The sequence below is a fragment of the Protopterus annectens genome, chromosome 10.part0 (assembly GCF_019279795.1).
Source record: "Protopterus annectens isolate FY-2018-M chromosome 10.part0, PAN1.0, whole genome shotgun sequence".
NCBI lineage: Eukaryota > Metazoa > Chordata > Ceratodontiformes > Protopteridae > Protopterus > Protopterus annectens.
Window position 1 is genome coordinate 1729328723 of NC_056744.1, and position 21377 is coordinate 1729350099.

A 21377-nucleotide genomic window follows, 5' to 3' on the forward strand; every position below is an offset into this window, starting at 1 on the left:
TGTGCACACTACTAACAATGAAAATATTAGGATTAACTCTACAACATTCTCCTGTAATTTAATTAACATACTAACATTGTTATCTGTGGCAGATATTAGTAAATGTGTGTGTATATACACACAGTTACATATATGGGTTCCATTGGTTTGGTCGACATCTGTTCAATCAACCACATTTGGTTGACTATACAGATAGTCAACAAGTGTGCTAGATCGACAATGGCTATATAGGGGATTATCCCCCCCCCCCAAGGGATTATGCAACATGAGTTGGTAGATATAATTAGGGGTTGTGGGAGATGCATACTAGGAAGTTTGTTTTCGAGAGAGTGGTCTACCTTCAGTATGTCGACATTTGTGTAAGTCAACCAACTGAAGGTAAATCATCATAGTGCTTGCATGTTAAAATATGTAAGACTCAGTTTTAAACCCATAATATTGAAAAATGCAACCTATTTTGTGCAGGGAGAAAGCCCCCTCCCCCACACCCCCATGTAGAATGTTTGTAAACCCCCCCCCCCCAACCACTGCAACTTGCACATATCAACTCTGGGTCACACAACAGAAATGAAAGCTCAAATTCCAAGTTTTCAGTATTCTGAATTTTAGATAGTTAATGCCAGCAGGAGTAGCAGCTTTTAGATATTTTGAATTCAGATAAAATTAATGTAACTATTGCATAGCAGAAAATGAAAGCAAATGAAGTGCTGGAAATATCGTTCCCCACTCTGGTATAATAGATAAACTCTCTCAACTAGGCATCAATCCATATGTTACCAGATGGGTAGCAAACTGGCTCACTGATGGAACCCACCTAGTCAAATTAGAGGAAGCCACTTCAAGTAGTAGGCCCGTAATGAGAGGCATACCCTGGGATTGCACTTAGGGCCTGTGTTGTTTGGGATATACTTTTCTGAGGTGCAGGCCAAAACCAGTGGGCTATGGCTGACCAAGTTTGCAGATGACTGCAAGCTAGGCACTGTCATCAATTCCCCTAGTGATGTGGACATCCTCCAAAAGGGTTTCACCCAAACAAATGAACTGGTGCCAGAAACCTGGCCTCAAACTGAATGCAAAAAAATGCATCATCATCATCCCCTTTCGGAAGAGTGATGTCCTCATAAATTATCCCATTAATAACAAGGTCCTAAGAATGCAATCAGTCGTGAGGGACTTGGGCACCCAGGCTGATAGCAACCTGACTTTTGACCACCATATTGCCTTCATTGTATGGAAAGCCTTTTACATAGCCCACCTCATTAGGAAGGGTATCTCATCCAGGGACAAGGAAGTCATAACATCCCTGTAATCTTACCTTATAAGACCCATTATTCAGTACAACACCCTTTTCGGCATGCACCTCACAAAGCACATGCAGCAGCTGGAGGGACCACAGAGGTTCCTCACCAGGAGACTCCATGGCCTCAAACATCTACCCTACACAGGTGCGCTAAAAGCTCTGGCCCTCTACTCAGTCTTGTACAGACTCCACAGAGGTGACCTCTGTCTGGCATACAAACCTGTTTCAGACCCTGGCTTAATGGAACTGATGCATATCTGCAAGTGTACCTCCACTCAAGTAGCCCACATGTTTGACCTCAGCCTGGTCTGTGACATGAATAGGACTTGTTGGCGGGACAGATTTGTATCCCAGAGACTCCCCTATCTGTGGAATAGACTCCCTCTCCACGTCAAGCAGAGTACCTCATTATCCCTTTTTAAGTGCAACCGGAATAACTGGATGAGGAACAGAAAATACACCCCTGGGATTCCACCTGTATCCCTGCTGGACAGGGGATTGGGTGCTGACTTTCAGAACATGGGCTAAATTCTTGGCTAGGCTTGTAAGGGCCTAGGGGCCAATAGCCTAGTAACTTCCTATGAAATACTTGACTGAACAAGTTGCACTGATTTTTTAACTCCACTGTCAATTTCATCACACTGTTTACATCTCGTTAACAAAGACCTTCATGGATCAAATGAAGAGGCAATATCAAATTAAGAGAGAAAGTACTTTAAAAAGTAAATGAACTGAAATGGAGGAGGGTTTGATCTATTCTTCTGATTTACTGCAACATACTGGTGATCTGCTGTCACATTTGTTTTTTGTAAACATTGCATAGCTCTTTAAATTCTTCCTGTAATTGTCTACATGGATTGCACCTGCAGTAAAGAGGAGGAAATGGAAAACAATGGTATGCATTGTTTGTAAATGTTTCTTAAATCTTGTCTACAAGTCAGATGTACAGTGTTGTGAGTGTGTAGTAAGAAGTCCCACATAATGCTGCAGATATCATTAATTATGAACGTGCACTTTAGTACAGCCTTGCTTGGTGCAGGTGTCATCCCACATTAGTGACAGAGAGATGCACAGCACCACTTGAACTGACAGTACCTTGAGGCACTGCAGCATTTCACTGCCTGTTTGCTTATGATTTTCTTTAGCTAAGTGATATGTCCAGCGCTTTAGTCATAGCCCTGTTGTTTAAAGCTGACCCTGTCTGCATCCTTCCTAGGGTTACTAACAGTGACATGATTAAATGTAACAAGCTGAGGTCTTTTGGTTCTATTGCACCTACAGTGCAGGACAGAACAAGGACAGCTTCTTAGTCCTACTCTGATTTGTTAAATGTGCAACTGCAGCAGTGCAAATAGTTCAGCAGTTAAACTGTGGCAGTATTAGCAGTTTAAAAACCAACTAAGAAAACCAAAATAGATGAAATATATGCAAACTGACATTGAAGCACAGGGAATATGTAACACGAGGCTTGCAAATAAATAACATTTAAAGAGCACCGTAATACTTTTATTTCACTCGTTTCTAAAAACATTGCATTAGTTTTCTGATTCTGTCAATTTTAAATAAATATATATATATTCATTCTCCTCCTCTTTGGTGAGTAATATGATTGCAGTATTCAATGGGAGGTATCCAGCATTCTTGAAATAATTGTAGCAGCATGGTGATTGGGGTGGGGTGAGATTAATATAGCCATGAAACCTTTTAGAAATCTGCTATGATCTATTGCAAACTGGTTCTGTCATTGTCCTCTGATCCCTTAGTATCAGCTAATGGAGCTTTTATCCCCAGGCATTCACTGAAAATGGGCTTGTACCCAGTTAAACTTACCCGGTAATCAAATGTCAATAAACAATAAATATCAGTTAGAGATGTAGGCCTTTGCATTGAAGCATGTTCTTCTGATACCAATTAAGGCAATAGATTGAGTCCCCTCACCTACCCCAAGAAATATTGTCTTCCCTTCTTGGGTATGTAGGCGATGCACTTTTGAAGTTTTAGTTTGTGATTTTGTTAGAGAACTAAAACATGTTCACTCTTTCATTAGCTAATTTTAAGTATCTAAACAATTGTGAGAGTTAATTTGTTTAGCCCACTGGAACTGGGTATCATTTTTTTCATTTTTTTTGGCTTGAATTCCATGAAAAATTAAACAATTTACATTATTGCATAACCTTTACAAGCTATCAGAGTAGCTCGTTGGTTAAGCTTTGATATCTGTTTTTCTTTTGAAGTGACTATGCAAGTTGGGAGTACCAGTTATTTTTGTATACAGAAATTATGACATTCTGTTAACTGGCTCCAAGCTCAAAATGATTCAGGGCATCTATCAACCCCCGCATCTTCCATCATTCAAAGACTCCCTGCCTCTGTCTGAGAGTACTTGTTTTCTGCTGACACTTCCACAGATTAATAAAAGAAATTGGTCTTGATTTATGCCCATTTCCAATGCATTGGCATTCTGGGCATAGGTGAGTATAGCCCCCAACTACCAACTGTGTGCCTGAATACACACACACACTACTCGATATTTGCCTTCTTCTGCCTTGTACTGTGAATGATACTCTGTGTGCCAAACAGAAAAATAAATTACATTATGGACATTAGTTACCTATGGTGATGCCTGTTTGGAGTTTGACAATGAGAGGAGTACCAGTTATTTTTGTATTGTGTTCCTATTTTTATCTGTAATTGTCATGTCTACTACATTAGATAAATCTCATTGCATTCTGATCATTTTTTATAATATGTTGCGTACGTTTTGTTCTACTATTTTGTTTGATATGTTAAGGTTTGTACATTGTTTTTGGTGTAAATTTTATACCAGGGCTGAACCTGAGTATTGTTTTAATGTTGAGTTGACACGTGCGCATGTGAGAAAGTAGGTACTGGAAACTGAATGCATGTAGCATAAGGTTTTACACAAATGGCATATTCATGAGTAATGTTTTGTCTTTCGACAGTGCAAAAAATTTTATAAATGGGAGTGAAAAACTAAACGGTTGTTTTACAAGGAGTCAAGCCTCCTGCAGCACCTTAATGAAATATACTGATTGAGTGGTCACATGGCAGTCAAAGTGAACATTCATACACAAATGGCAAGACTGCTAACAGTAATGTAAGTAGATAATGTTTCAACTTATTTTGACAAATAGTGATAGCATCATATGCCATCTGGAACCCACTTGCCCCCTTTTACATCACATCACATGAGTTAGAATATTTAAGTATTTCATTCTCTGCTAAAGGATGAATCCATTGGAGAACCCTAGACTAATCCTTTGGGTAGGTTCTTCAGTATTTGAAAACTGTGCTAATGGGGTATAGTCTTATAATCTTTTAGAAAATAGAAATGTAAATTACCAGCTGTTCAGGTTTCCTCAAGTTTGTTTATTTTATTTGCCGTTGTTGACCAGGAAAGTCTAACTGGGCAGAGACCTTTTTCAGTGGTGGCCTGGGGAGAAAAGCTCCATGTCATGCAATCACATAAAGCTGACAAAGCATTTAGTACATTGCATATTATACAAATGTTGGTACAAGCATTAAATACATAAAATAGTATTGAAGTTACATTTGGAATAAAAAGTCTGTGCCGCAAATTACTGTGAATGCATTTAGAAGACTAACCATCTCAATATGAGAGAAATTTTAGTAGGTAAAGTAGAGTTTGATGAACAGAATCTTGAAATACTAAAACCATACAATACGTCTGAATGAAATGTCAAACTTAGGCTGTCTCTCAGGAGTGGACAGCAATGTCCTTTTTGCAATACACAAATACCTTAATAAATAAAGAAGCAATTGTTTTAGCCTTTCTGACAAATGGTAGTTACATAATTCCTTACCTGTTACTAACCATTAGTAAACTGCCATGAAAGATAAGCTGCTGGTGCCACTAGGCTGCATTCCTTGTGTTAAGCTGCAGTTTCTTATATTTTTTTTTAATGAAAGAAAAAAACATGATAGTACATAACAGTATCACTTTAATAGAAAACATGAGTTTTCACGTGAAAACACTTTTTCAAGTAAATTTTAAAAATTCAAAAAAGTAAAAGCACAGTCAGCTTCCTTCTCCGTTACCAAACCAAACACACAAACGTAGAAGCCAAGAAGGATAAGGATAAGGAACACCCGTAACAACTTTATTTTTATTTTTATTTAACATTTGTTGACCGGGAATGTCCGACTAGGTTCCACAGAGCCTGTTTTCAGCGGAGGCCCGGGGAGAAACGCTCCAGATGCATGTCTTTGGAATGTGGGAGGAAACCGGAGTACCCGGAGGAAACCCACGCGAACACAGGGAGAACATGCAAACTCCACACAGAAGGCACCCCAGCCGAGAATTGAACCGGAGAACCTCTTGCTGTGAGGCGACAACGTTAACCGCTGCACCACTGTGCCGCCCACAGACACAAGTGACCACTCAATCAGTATATTTCATTAAGGTGCTGCAGGAGGCTTGACTCCTTGTAAAACAACCGTTTAGTTTTTCACTCCCATTTATAAAATTTTTTGCACTGTCGAAAGACAAAACATTACTCATGAATATGCCATTTGTGTAAAACCTTATGCTACATGCATTCAGTTTCCAGTACCTACTTTCTCACATGCAAACGTGTACGTATACGGACATTCAAGTTGTTACGGGTGTTCCTTATCCTTATCCTTCTTGGCTTCTACTTTTGTGTGTTAAATTTTAAAAATTGACAGCATATCATTATATATACACAATAATTCAATTACATTTCTGATTAATGATGCAAACCCCTCTGTTTCAGAACAGGTTTAAAGGGGCAGTGTTTAATAATCCAGGTTCTTTAGCAGCATTTAATCTAGTAATCCATTCATATTCAGATACTTAAATTCTATTAACAACATCACCTCTACTAATACCATCAAAAACCCCATCCAATACTGAAAATTTAAAGCAGTGTGTTAACATTACCACAGGGAAGAATGTGTTTAGGCTTAGGCACTAGTAGTATTTAATTTTCTGATGTCATATAAATGCCTTGCAACTCTATCATGCAACCTTCTATTAACCTTCCCAACACAGAAAGATATATATGCTGTATATTAATTAGAAAGCTTGTGTTTTCTATTAAATTAATATTGTCATGTACTATCTTCATTTATGTTGTATTATAGTTTCTTGTCAAGAGTTTTCCTATGGTGTATTTATTTTATTTTATTTTTTTATTTATTTTTAATTATGTTTGCCCTAGACATTAAGCAACCAATTTATGGCTAAATACGTCTCTTTGTGATTTATTACTAAGGAATCTAGGCTTAAAATATTTTCCTCCCCAGTTTGTTTTTAGGTACTTAAGTCATGACCTGGACTAGAACGTAGGGGGTAAATACTGCTATATAATTTTACAGATAACTATAACTGTGTAACTGTATCTACATATGTATACCTGTATGTTGCTATGATTCATTAGGTATGTTATACATAAAAATGTGTATATGTCTGTGTTTGTGTGTGCGCACGTCTCTGTATATGTATGTATACGTGTGTGTGTGTGTGTGTGTGTATATATATATATATATATATATATATATGATATAATTTTATACAGAGAGTATAGATGCATAAAATATGGGATTACATAGCATAAGATCAATGGGGAAAACATCTAAGCACATAACCACAAAAAACTGACAATCTAAACACATCAACTATGTTTATTGTGGAAGGTCAGAACCTGCACACCTCCTGCTAATTATATATATCAACTCTGAGGTCACACAACAGTGGAGAAAGGTCATAAACCTTTCCCTAGTGTAACTTTGATTTTACTAAGCAAAGGTGCCATGTCAGCACCACTCTTTTCTTTGCCCATTTCAGGTAATCTCCATAGTAACTTTTCCCAAGATTCTGTTCTAACTCATTATGTTACATCATCTTCAGGCTGGCATGACATCAGTCAATGAAGGGGAGTTGTGTGACTGCTGATATAGGGCCATGTTGTGACAGTGACATAAGATAGAAACAGTGAATAAAAAAAGGGCAACCAATTAAAATAAATTACCTTTTATTAAAACCAATAACCATAAACATGAATCACAAAATTGTACTTTTATAGCACCAAGAACTGTAAATGATAAGTTTCAAAAGACATAAAGTTTTTAAATGTCAACTTTTGTATGTGTAATCCTGCCAAATGCCTCATCCAGACGGAGATGACTGCATGATTTAGACCTAATTAGTTGTTAAAATCTGCAATAAACAAGGAAGCAAATGTTAGATGATGTAGTGTGAAATGTATACCATTAATTTTCATGTTGGGACTGCTTTATAGATGCAATATGTTCATAGCAATTAAGATATAATGTCGCACCATTTCAAAGCTGAGAGAAAAAGTCAGCTAGATTATTGATTCAAAAGTAAGCAGTAGCAGTAAGCATATCATAGTCCTAGATGAGAATAAAAGACATCAAATAGAGCTGTTACTAGAAGAGTCACATTCAGAAGATAAGTGGATTATTTTCTTTACTGCTGTTTTACGTGAATTTATATTGGGCTAATTCATCAACTTGCACATTCCTTTCCTTTCCAGTAACATACATTTGGAAGTTAACACTACTCCATACGTTATTTATAAATGTAGTATTAAAAGACCGGCATTCTGGGATCATCATTACCCTGGTTACAATCTGCTTGGCATCCACGTATTCCTGCATCAGCCTAGAAAAAGACCTACAGTGTCAAAGTTCATACATTCTGAATTAGAACATGAAAACTGACACAGAAAATGAACAAAAAATGGCAAATGGCATTAAAATGCATGCTCTGTTCAGACATTGATATTATGATATGATGACGATACTCCTTTTAATATTTTAAAAACCCAAACAGCAAGCATTCACAAAAGACAGTATATGTGTGACTTTTCAATAAGGGTGTGGTACCATTCCCAGTATTTTTTTCTAAGTTAAGTGGTGTGGTCTCAGTCCCAATGTGATTTCAGCTTTAGTGATCAGAGATGAAATAATTTCAAGAGTCAGTCAGGTATGACTGTTCCTGCATCTGTAATACAGTTTTTGTATAAGTAACAAAGGCAGCTAAAGTATGAACATTTACTCTATAAAAAAATGTTTGTGGTATGCAACAAAACAGTGCTGTCCATTGCAATAATGATGACACGTATTTGAAGTGCACTTTTTATAATAATTCATGTACTTTTAAGTGTTAAAATATGTATAGGGTAGTGTTATCACTGCTGATGGCAATACTCCTACCTTAGTTCTTGGCTGTGATGGCTCTTTGTTGTGTTTTGTTTGCCTTCCTTATGTCCATGTCACCACGTGGGTTTCTGCTGGATGATTCAGTTTCCTGCTGCATCACAAAGGCATGCTGTTCATAAGCTAATGATTCTCTAAATTGTAATAGGTTGGAATTTAGTCACCAGGTGACTTTAAAGATAGCATGATGGCTATATGTCCAACGAGAATTTCACTCATTTGAGTCAGGATAGGATCCTGTTCTGCTGCAACCCTAAATAAGATAAACCTGTTAAGAGAAAAAAAATGTATAAAAGTATGTGTGTGTGGTGTGTGTGTGTATTATATACATACACACCACACACACACGTCAAGTGCTTGAAATATAAAACGTTCGAACACTTGGACACACACGTTAAGTGCTTGAAGTATAAAAAGTTCGAACACTTAGACACAGAAAAAGTTTGAGTCACAAAGACTAAAAACATTTTTTGTACATGGGGCAAGCAATGCTAAAATCTGAGTAAAATGGCTTTTGCCTTTTCCTTTTACTAAGAAATCTTGTGCCTGTGGTCAGACTGCTGCTTGAGTGACATTGGCACATTCCTGAGTGTGCAATCCTTCAGATGAGATGTTAAACCTAGGTCCTGTTTGCCTGAGTTGGTTGTTGCTCAGCTGGATGTAGAAAAAAAAAATCCAATAAAAAAAAGCAGAGTAAGTTCCTTGTCCCCAATCCGTATGACCGCCACCTCGAGTCTCCACTCAAAAGACTAACCTGGTCATGCACAGGTAAGACAGAGGTTGTGTAGAACATTAATTGCAGCAAGTTATTAATGCAGTTATAAAAGCCTACGGTTAGCTTTTCCTCACAGATTATCATGTATGGTAGAGGTTTTTTATACTACACAGTTGTATTCTCATTGTTTCAGAAAATGTTTTTGAGCAATTATTTTCATTTAATTTCAGTTGCAATGATTTTTTGACACTATACTTCGATGGGCAGATTACTGCAACAGTACACAGACTGCTGTTCCTGCTTTCATTGAAAGTTCAGCACCAAAACTACGATGGAGTCGCGCATGTTTACTGAAAGCAGTTCAGCAAAGGATTACTGCACTAATGTTGTGTCTATAAACTGACCAGTTAGAGCTCTGTAATGAGTCAACACAACATGTTCAACTGGGCAAGAATTCAACCTGAAGAAAAACTTGTATATGTTTTGGACCCTCCCCCCACCTCCTCAAATTTATGGACAACTCTTTGCTCCTGGAAAAATAACTGCAATTCACTAATGGTCATGTGTTTGTATGGAAAAATAACTGCAATTCACTAATGGTCATGTGTTTGTATGAAAAATAACTGCAATTCAGTATTTGGAAGTTGACCTATTTATACCTCACTGAGGTTTAAGGAAGTGTCTACAGTGACACTTTAATAAAGAGCAGTGTAGTACTGACAGCAAGTCCATTTACCCCTATATGGGGTGATTTTGGAACTGATTATACTTAAGGATATTGCCTTAGCAGACTGTGCCTGCAATATCCTTGACTGAGTCATTAAATACATTTTGCAATTGGGTTTGCCTGGGTATTTTATGTTTATGTTTTATTTATTTATTTTTTGCAACTATCACAAATATGATTATACTCGATCTATAGAAATAAGTATTTACTGAGTTGGAAGTTACTAATATTAGTGGTGTCATGCACAGACTTTTTTTTTGTCTTTGTTAAATAATATCTTGTCAAAGGACAACAATATACGTATTATTTACAGGTCATGGTTTTGGTCTTGGCCAAATATTACAGTTTCGGTATTTATTTTTACACTTGTGTGTATGCATGTATGCATTTGTTTTCATTTGGAGCTCTAGTTTCAAAGTTAACTTACAGAGCTGACTATTCCGTTGAACTTCTTTTACACTATGTCAAAATTTAATGTGCTGATGAAATACTTTTGCTTTCAGCATCTATCTTTATAACTGTATGATGAATTCCATCTGTTTTGCCATCTGCACTATACAATTTTTAATCATGGGAACAAACAGTAAGCAATACACAAACCATCAGAAAAATGTCAGTGATTTATTTTTCTTCTTGATAACCTTTCACGCATTTGTACAGCAGTAATAATCTTCAGCACATAATTCAATGTATGTTACATTTTAGAATATTTTCCCAAAGGTGCAAACTATTTTTCATATGCACTCTCTGTCAGTGTATAATAAATCAGTCAAGGCATGACACAAATTAATGGCGAGATAGTGTAGTGGTTAGAGTTCCGACTTTGCATTCATATATGACCTCCACGTTAAAGGTCTGGTTCAGCTTCTGATACTAATTGTTGCAAGATCAGGGTTCTTGGAACTGTTGAGATGAAGAAACACAGGCATTAAGATATTGCAAAGGCTGTCCCTCTGGCAAACAAAAAAGCCATCCTGTCATATGAATGTCATAGCCTAAAAAATTATATTTTATTTACTGGCACATAAAACAAAACTAAAATGAATAAGACAGTCTAAAAGTACTCCAAAATATAATATGCTATTTCATTCCTTATTAGCAGAGATATTCATTCGATCTTCCCTTACTGTACTCTTTGTCCTAGTCTTAGCTTTTACTTGCAGTGTTTTTTTAGTTATTATTTATGGTCACATAATAATCATTACAGCAGGTGTAATAGAGATTGTCTAATATGTAGGAGCTGGAGACTGTTTCATTTAAAGTTGATCCTCACTGCTTTTACACAATGGAACGTGGATGTTTTCTTGTAAAATGTGAAGGTATTTTGATGGGTTTTGTTTAGGCTTTTAGAGCTTATAGTATGTGGCTTAAGCCATACATATTAATTGCTAAGCAGATAGAAATGTCTCAGAAATAGAAGAAAATAACTGAGCCCTACCGTTTGTCACTGGACAGGTGACTGATATGCGGAACACCAAACCTAAAAGATCACCAGCATCCTGTCAAGGTAATGAGACACTAAGTGTTGCATTCTCCTCATGTTGCACAAACTTGGAAAATGAAAATCTTGAACTTGATAGATATACAAATGTATATCTAGATACATTTTTTTGTATGGAAGCTTATAATATATATTTGGTTTTCTGACCTTGTGGGTATTGTTGTTTTATCTAGCAAACTGCTGTTAGATGTTAGATGTTTTGTGGTAAAATAATTGCATGTTGATTAAATGAGACTGTGGTATTCATAGTGGACCTGCTCAATGATGACTGAACTTTAATCTGGATATGAGGAAGTGATTTTCGCAATGCAGCTAATAGACTTTTTGAATTAATTATCAGAAAGGGTGATTGATATAAATTGTATTGAGGCATTCTAGTTGATATGGGCACCTGGAAGATGGGGATGAGGAAGGAAATGGTATACAAGTCAGTAACACAGTGTTTCATATTGGATACAACTAAATAGGCAGATTATATAGCCAGCATTCAAATCTGACTTGAGGTTTTTTATTGCTACTGCACAGGGGGAACAAATCACTGTAAAAGTTCACTGCTAAAGATTTTCCAAGAATGGCTTAAAGTATACTTGCCTATTCAGATTGCTTGAATATAGTCAGTGAAAGGGTATCATATTCACTCTTTTTGTGGCTTAATAAGCATACTTTTATCTGAAAATGCATATAATAAGATTACAGAATATATTGAAGAACAATCATTGTTTACATGCCTGCAGCAGCAAAGAAAATATTGTTTGCTAGTCAACATGGTTTAATTCAGGAACATTTTTAGACATGGCATAATTTGCATAAAGAAACTGTTTCAGTATGACCCTATGGAGAGAATACATTAAATAAGAATGCAGTGATACAAAATAAAGTCATTGCAAATTGTAAATTGTCATTTGTTAGTGTTGAACTTTGCATTGCACTGGAAATGTACAGGGTCACTAGTTAAAGACAGCGGCCTTAGGTCAACTGGTGCCCTAGGCAAAAGGGCTCCATGGCGCCCCCCACCACACCACTTAGTGCCCCCATCCTGGTCTATCTACACCAAATAAATACTGGAAAATTGCCTCTGCTACAGCGGCGCCCTAGGTGGCTGCCTAGTTGGCCTATGCCTAAGGCCGGCTAGTGCAGTCAAAAGCTGTCATGGGGAAACAGCATGCAGTGTTTTGCTCTTGTTGAGTTTAACTGTTTTTCCAAGAACTAGCAAACAACTGAAACTGATTTATAATCTTTAAAGGAGAAAAATGGCATGGGGATTTAATACATGATATTTTTGTCTTGCAAAGGGAGTCAGTTGTATTGCTTTCATAAAAGTCAGTAGTAGCACAAGCAAATCATTCATACTGATTTTATCTAAGCTAAAGCTGGCACATTCTTTCTTTGCTGTTTTACTATGAAGAATAACATATACCATTTCAGAGTGATAATGGAGAAGCAACATACAGCATTTAGCTCTTGATTAAAAAAATTTTCTTCTTGCCTATTTGTTTGCATGCTTTTGCTTACCCTGCACCTTTTAAATACTGATGCTTTTTATACTATCCTGTTCTTATTTAACCCTTGTTTTTATTACCCCAAAACTGAACCTGAAATTGATTCTGTCCCAGTAAACAAATCCCCTTACTCTCAAAGAATAAAAGAACAAAGAGTTGTCCAGCTTATCCTCCCCACATGATCTTATTTATTGATTCTGCTTAATAAAGGAAAAACTACTTACACGAGAAATAACCAGCATCAGTATAGTCTTGCTTATATCTAGCATACCTCCGGTCATACTTAAACTACTGAGATATGGTCATCTCACTTAGAGTATAGCCCTTTAATTTAGTCTTCCCTTCTCCAAGACTCACTGATTTTCTTAGTAAGGTTTGCTACTTTTAAGATTCTAGCTTATACCTGTCAGCTTTACAGATTTGTGCAGAATGTCCAAATTTTTGACTGTAGTTTTTGGTCTGTTCTTCAGAAAATTTGTTGTTCTGGCTAATCATTGAAGACTGAGTTCACTAAATAAGGAGAGAGCTGAGATTCAGACTTCATGTTCTGCATAAAATGGATGCTAATGCAAAATCTGTTCTAGCAACTTAGTAAGTTTCCAAGAGCAATATTTAAAATCCGTCCTCTTTTTTGAGTCTGTCCCCCCCATTATTATTGCCTTTGTCCAGATTTTTTGTGGTAAGAGCTTGAGAGGTATGCTCTGGGTCCATAGCACAGTGGGATGGGGCCCTGGCTATGACCCAGGCAACCAGAGTTCCATTAGAGGCATTGGTGCTGAAGAAGCTGGTGGGTTTGAACAGTTTATGTTAGCTTACTTATCCTTGGTGGGGATAGGAGAAAGGCATGCTCTGGGGCACACATCTGTGGTTGATCCCTTGTGGAGACTGGGGTTATGCTGTCTGCAAGGATGCCAGGGCTTTGACTGAGCCACAACTGGAGGTGTGAATGATAATCCACAAGCCCATTGGGCTTTTCACCCCCCTTGGAGAGTCCGAATGTGTGTGGAGGATGGGTTTGGCCCTTAAAAGAAAAAAAAAACTATTTGCAGCAGACGTATGCTGCCCCAGGATGCCTCAATCTCCCAAATGGCCTCAAACATACACTTAGTCTGGTAGTGGAAATGTTGTTTGGATAGTGTCTGTGAATGAGAAAAGGCACTCTGTGGGGAGCCAAAAAAAACTTGCCAAAATGGTTAAATCTGTGCATACACAAATGAAATTATCCCATTATTCACTAACTGTAGCATTCAAATACATTTTTGAATTAAATTGTTCCTATTTTACACCCTTTACTATGATTTGTAAAGGTTAGTGTGACATTCCCTCCTCTGAAACAGTAATCAAGGAGCCTGAATCCTTACCACTGACACCAGTGAATATCAGTAAAAGATATTCACTTGGAATAAGAATAGATACACACCGTATTTGCATATGTAGCTTTCTGCATCAAGCACAATTTCCCTTAAGAGTACACAAGGAACACACTCAGTCTGGGTCTGGGTTTCCCTTTGTCTCTCTCCAGGCCCTCAGTAAGGCTCCCCAATGGCACAGCTGTAGAGTTGAGTCCTCAGCCGAGTGTCCAAGCCAAGTCCTCCGACACCCTCTCTGTGAAACCACTGCTCTGTGTCTCTGCTCCAAGTAGCTGACATATACACACACTGAGATTTGATTTTCACTCACATGCACATACACACACACACACACACACACACACACACACACACACACATCTGGGAAAGGCTGGCACAGATTTACTACCTATGCCCCTCTGCCCAGACTATAAGGTAGTTACTGCCATCAGACACTCCAAAGCCAGCTACTAAAAGGCTCTTGCAAGGGTACCCAATTATACTGAGTGAAATTAATACTAATGCAAATTGCAGTGTTTGACCAAGGTAGTTAGGCTTTCAGGAGTAGCCACAGTGTCACCAAATAATGTACTCAAAGGTTAAAATATTTTCTAAAAGACCATCCACAGTGAAAAGTTTACTTATATTTAATAATAAATAATAAAGGAACATGAAAATACTACACATCTATTTATAATAAACACCAGAGTTTCAGTCACAGGAAATATTAAAAATAACACAGGTGGAGAGATTCACACAGATACAGAAAAACAGAACTTAACTAATCCCACTATATTTTCCTGCCTGATATCTAGAATTACTATTCCCTGGTTACTTACTCATACAAGGCAAGATGAAGTTAGGAGAGTGATCCTTCTATGTCAGGTTTCAAAAATAGATTGCTCTGAGTCTTCAGTCTCATCTGGTATTTAAACATCATTTTAGTCCTGGATTACAGAATGGCTCTGGTTCCCATAATACCCCCTTTCCTAGCAACTGAACCAGAATCACACACATATGTGTCAATGATACATACACATAGAAAACATGCGTATACACACACACACACACACACACACACACACACACACACACACACACACACACACACACACACACACACACACACACAGGTTTGGTAAGATATGTTGCAGTTTCTGGAAGTTATAAAGCAATTTCAAACTTCCACCCTTCCAGAGTAGCAAATATTTCACTGCTAAACACAATACAGAAGGCTTTCTAGCACATACTTTTTGTCTCTGGCTGTATTGAGATCTGTAAGATACGATATTTATGGCTTATACCAAGTAATTTAATTTCAAAACAATTTTTCAAAGTTAGCTGGACTGAAATTAACCTATTCTCTTCCAGTACCCTTTGTTACAATGTACTAATTTCAATAATTACCATACAGTCTGACATACAGGTATACTTTTATTTCTATCCTCACATTGTCACCTGCTAGACAGCTGCCCATGATCCTTTCCCTGCTCAGCTTACTGAGCCGTGCATAGTAATGTCATTATGGAGTCACTTAAGACTAGTATAGTGGGAGTGTGCAGAGGTTTGCTTTATGGGCTTTGAGCTTAATCAGTGTGACTATAGAGATATGTTTCATGGTGAATGTGTTTGTGAGGTTGTTGAGGGTACTTGCTTATTAAACAACTTTTAGGAGGCCTTTGTGATTTAAGTTGGTTACTTTTAATAGCCTCAGCATATGAAGGTTTGTGTGTTTGGTCTGAGCTCTGTGTGCTTGGTTTAATGTGGTGGTGTATGACAGTCTTTTAATTTGTCATGACTTTGTGTGAGAACTTTGCCTCCAATTATATTGTATAACTACATCTCTCACACACTGTGTCTACTGGTTTAGGTAGTAGGTGGTTGTCAGTAAATGTAAGACAATAGCTACAGTGTCTCAGGATGCCCATTTCAACCAGGCTGGCTACAGAGATGTTTGGAAAGTCCAAATCCATGAGGTGATCTACTTGTTAGATAGTTTTTTTTTTTAACAAATGCAGTATTGTATGCATTTCAATTCAGATTTGTAATTTGCAAAGAAGACTGCATTATTTCTGCTATCATTTGTAAGTAAACTCACACTACATACATGCACCTATACTAGCAAAGGTAAGAGAGCATCGTGTCTGCTGCTTTATAAAAACTTGATCAATCTTATTGGAATGAAATGATTCTGACAACTGTCCCTTGATCAACTTATTGATGCATTCATTTGTCACAGGAGGTAAAGCTTGCCAGCCCATTTGAGATACGAGAGTCTGATGCAAGGAGCAGTGCTGTGAGATTGGGAATTATGCACCCAACTCCTTACCTTGACCACAGGAACTTATGCATGCACCAGTTCTGCCAAACAACTGCAGAAGTGTCTACTCCTGGAATGTGGAGCACAGCAAAATGTAAGAACAGTTTTCCCACTGGATCAAGACATGATCCTGTTTTTCAAAGTGAACTTGTACTTCCTGCTTCTCTCCCATCTCCCCACTCCAGCTTCTTCCAGTGTTGTGATGGCTAGATGAACCTGGGCCACTACTGCAAAAAGTTAAGGCTTCATCCCAATGTCAACAGAAGTGGCACAAAGTCACTGTGTTTGCATTGCTTTATAGCTACTTAACTTCCTTGTTTGTGTTTTAAAGATGAAAATTGACTAAAGTTAAGTGGTTTCATTAGATTGTAAGCAGTCTCTGTGGAAGATTATTTCTTTGTTTCATTGGTGAATTAGACATAGGTAATGTGTTTGTAGTTGTGAGATTTTTTTTTTCTTTTGTGGTGACCAGAATGTTGCGGAGTTGGTTCAGGAACACATTGCTCAGTTATTTACTCCTTCTCTGCAGTTTACCAACTGTAGTGTTGGCGTATTTAGTTATGTAGCTCTGAGTGCAAAGTTTCTTATAAGGGGGTGCATAGGGGCTCCCCTTTAATTGTGGGGATGTGGAGGCAAAGTTACCAGCAATGGGGATCAAGGGGGGAGGGGGATTATGTCTTACAAAAAACATTTATTTTAACTGGTGAAGTTTCTTTTTGTAGATATGTTGGGTTTATTTTGCTGGATCCAATGTTACTTCATTGTTTCATCAACAATCTATGTAGTTATATGGCTCTTTGTATGTTTCTGCTGATTCCATACAAAACTGCAGAAAGTGATGACTTGCTCAGAAAATATGGTTACTAAAAATTATTTTTCTAAAAACTTTGATTTTTTAAATATAAAAGTACATCTTTAGAGTCCATGCCTGATGATTTGTGTGTGTTTTTAATGTAGGTAGAGATGGTGTGTTTAGTCTCTGTGAACTTTGGTGCTGAGTAATGATATGACAGCATATCTAGCCCACTCCATTGCCACTGGCAGCTGTTTGGGCAATTGGTTTACAACTTTTACAGTTCATCCCTTTCCAAACACTGTATTACTAGCACTCCCCTTCTATCATGGTCTAAAATAATCCTTGTTAGGTGTCAGCCATCTAAAACATACAATTGTAGCTTTATTAGCCTCCTTTGAGTTGTACATCAAAACCAAGCACTAGGCATCATTGGTAGTACCTTGAAAAATGTTTGAAATGGCATTATCAGTGCATATGAATTGCAAGTGAGAGCTTCAAGTTTCCTTTAAATGTCCGGTAGCCATAGAGTTGAATGGTTTTAGATATTAAAGTGTTTAACATCTGATCTATATCATCCAGTCTCCATTTGTTTGTCTACTTCCTTCTAACCAGCTCTTTTTAGAATATGTTTCCTCACTTGTGGATGATTTAACAAATGCCTCTGGGAAGTGGATCATGGCAGACAGGTGGGTGGGAATTAATAAAATTAAAACAAAAATGGGTGCCGCATGGCTGCAGCACTTTGTGTGTTCATTATCCATGACATTTTACTGGGATTCCTTATCAGAATTTTTTTTTAACAGACAAGTTTTTCTAGTTTCCTCAAATACTTTTGCTCAATATATATATGTCTGAAAGTTAAAAGTACTAGACAAAAGAAAAAAACTAATAAGTTCTGCAGTGTGCTTTTCAATGTTTGTTGTTTACAGAAAGGCAGTACTGGAAATGTATAAAATCAGTGAATGAAATCCATCTATACCCTCCCCCCCCGTTTTTACTTGAAGAAATTAAGTGAAGCGCTTGATGAAAGAGATGAAAAGTTTTGCTTATGAATGGCAGTATTGATAAAAGTTGTCCATATGTTGGCTTAATTATTTACACCAGCAAAGTTTAATCCTTAAATATTTCATGTAAGGGTTATATATTTAATATTTTACAGTACTAGTTTGAGGCTGTGTCAGCTTCAAGACAAATAGAAAATGTTCGATTTGAGCACTCCAAGTACTAGCAAAGTAGATTTACAAGTAGTAAAATCATAATAAAATATATGGAACATTCCTTCAAATATAGGGAAACTCAAGTGGTAGCTATAGGGTATACTGCTAATATGTTAATCACCACAGAGGTAAATTACTTCTCTGTCTTTTAAACTCTGAATGCTGCAAGGATCAGGTGGTAAACGTCAATCTTAGCCACAAAGAGCTCAGCTGGGTAGCCCAAGAGGCTTTAATATGCATGTCAGTGGAGCAGAGCACAGTGATTTCCATACTCGTAAATGGTGTTTATGACACTTCTCATTAAACTATGCTGTGCTTAATCTGCCCTTTTGTTATTCAGCAAATGAAAATAGTAAGTCTGTCACAGAAAATTACAATTACATTTCACACACAAGGTAAATCTCAAGGTAATTTTCTGATAAATTTCAAGGGCAAATGTATCACAGCATAGGTTAGATATTTCATACAGCAATGCATGCCTTTTGTTTTACTATCGTCATTCTCTTAAAATTTAAAAATGTGCTCAGTTTAATGCCTCTAAATTGTGAGACTGTTATATTACCTTCACCTCTGTAGCAGGTGGTGGAATCTAGACAAAACAGATGTGTAGTTTCTACCTTGTAGGTAAACCAAGTGTTTAGGTTAGAAATGCCACACATGGTTTCTGTTTTTATTTTTCATTAGTTTAGATGTACTCTTCAGAGAACTGACTTGAGGAACTCCTCCTCATATGTATTTGATGTTATTTAATATTTAAAATCACATAATACATAAAGAAGCATTGCTTTATACTCATTAGAAATTAATAAGTATCCGAGGTTGATCTTGAACCTTGGTGTTTTTCCTGGATGGATGCCAAGGTGTAGTTGACCGACATTACTAATAATCATTTCAGTCTGCCATTTCTCATGCTCCTTAATCGTAGTGAAAACCTGTTTTATTTTTTTTCATCATTTGATTTAAAGCCTGCTGTGCTTCCTTCAGAAACATTTCTATAGTTTTCTCTGTGATACCTTGTCCTGTTCAAGTCAAGTTTAAAGGAAAACAAGCAACTTTATAGGCTGAAAGGATCTGGAGTGTTTTAAAACATCGCAAGTACACGTGTGTGTGTGTATGTACATATTTTATATATATTATACACACACACACACACACACACACACACACACACACACACACACACACACACACATTGATTGCAGCATGCATTTATCTCTAGCTGTGATTTGTCATAAATTTTCATTGGTGCTTCTATTGATCAAATTATGTTACAAATGAACTACATCAGTTTGGCTGTAATATAATTTCAGGAGTTGGTTTATTAAATTTTGTGAGGTGTGGTGGGCAGTTCTCCCATGTTGGGGGATGTGGGAGGCGGAGCTCCACCACAAAAAAGCAAAGTTTCTGGTTCTTTTAAGTGATCATGAATTTAATGTATTTGTTTCATTAGCGATCACCTTAGGTTCATAGGTTCATAGGTTTATACTAGGCTATCTGCCCCAAGGCATTTATAAGCCTAGCCCAAATTATTGTGGCTTACGCCACCCCTTATATGAAAAAATACTGTGCCCATTAGTTTGTTGTGCCTCTGTCCAGCAGTGACCCAGAGATGATTCCCGGGGTAAACCTACGATCTCCCATCCACAGGTCTAGATTTCTCTTGAACAGAGTCAGCGAGGTGCTCTGCCTCACATGGACCGGGATTTTATTCCACAGCATAGGGAGTCTCTGAGTGATAAATCTATCCCTCCAGCACGTCCTATTTATATCCGTGCTAAGGTTTAAGTCGCTTGCTCTAGTGGTTTTGGTGGATTTGGATCTTTGGAGGTGGAGCATGTCCATTAATTCCGGGTTGGACATGGCCTTGTATGTCAGGCACATGTCACCTCTGAGCAGACGGTATGCGACTGAATAGAGCTGGAGTTTCTTCAATCTGGCAGCATATGACAGATTTTGGAGTCCCTTTATCCTTTTGGTGAGGAACTTTTGGGGTCTCTCCAATTGCTGCAGATGTCGGGTGAGATACATCCCGAATGGGGCATTGTACTCGATCATTGGTCTGATAAGTGAAGAGTACAGGGGAACAATGACCTCACTAGATCTGGATGTGAATCCCTTCATGATCAGGTGGGCAATGTAGAAGGTCTTTCTAACCACTTTAGCAATGTGAGTGTCAAAAGAAAGGCCACTGTCAACCTGGGTCCCCAGGTCCCTGATAACCTCTTCTGTGCTTAGTGGATTGCCACCTATATGGTAGCTTGGGGTTACCTTGTTTTTCCCGAAGGGTATGACTATACATTTTTGGCGTTTAACTTCAGGCCATGGCTCTGGCACCAGCTATCTGTTTCCGTGAGTCCCTTCTGAAGGATATCAGTGTCCGATGCACTTTCCACTATGGCGCCCAGTTTGCAGTCATCTGCAAACTTTGTCAGCCAAAGTCCTCCCATGTTGGCCTGTACTTCTGAGAAGTAGATGCCAAACAATAGGGGCCAAGGACCGAGCCCTGTGGGACACCACTTGTGACCGGCTTGGAGTCTGACACAGCGCCAGCAACTCTAACCCTGTGGGTTCTGTCCTTAAGCCAGTTTGCAACCCATCTTGTGACATATGGGTTTACATTTAAGCTGGTAAGTTTTTCTACAATACCCGAGTGGGGTATTGTGTCGAAAGCCTTTGCAAGGTCAAGGTAGGCTGTATGGACTGCC